Here is a 277-nt window from a genome sequence, read left to right as displayed (position 1 = left end):
GAGGCCTGTTGGCGCTGCCCAAGCGATGGGTTCCTTTGACTTAGATCCTCACTCAGCGAAGGGCCGAAGTCCTGTTCTCCGGTACCGGAGCTGTGCAGCAGGTTGGCGCTGCTCCTTCCTCAGCTGCCTTACGCAGTGATCCCGTATCTGTTGAGGGAATCGTTGCATCCACCAAATCTGACGTATTTTCAGCCATGCACAAGCCAGCTGCAAGCATCGGAGCCGGTTCTGTTGCTTTGCACACACTCGGTGTCTGGTCCTTAACCGCCCGGCACAG

This window comes from Apaloderma vittatum, unplaced genomic scaffold, assembly GCF_000703405.1.
Source record: "Apaloderma vittatum isolate BGI_N311 unplaced genomic scaffold, ASM70340v1 scaffold6971, whole genome shotgun sequence".
Classification (NCBI taxonomy): domain Eukaryota; kingdom Metazoa; phylum Chordata; class Aves; order Trogoniformes; family Trogonidae; genus Apaloderma; species Apaloderma vittatum.
The sequence above is the reverse complement of the archived record's forward strand: the minus strand, read 5'-3'. Positions refer to the sequence as shown.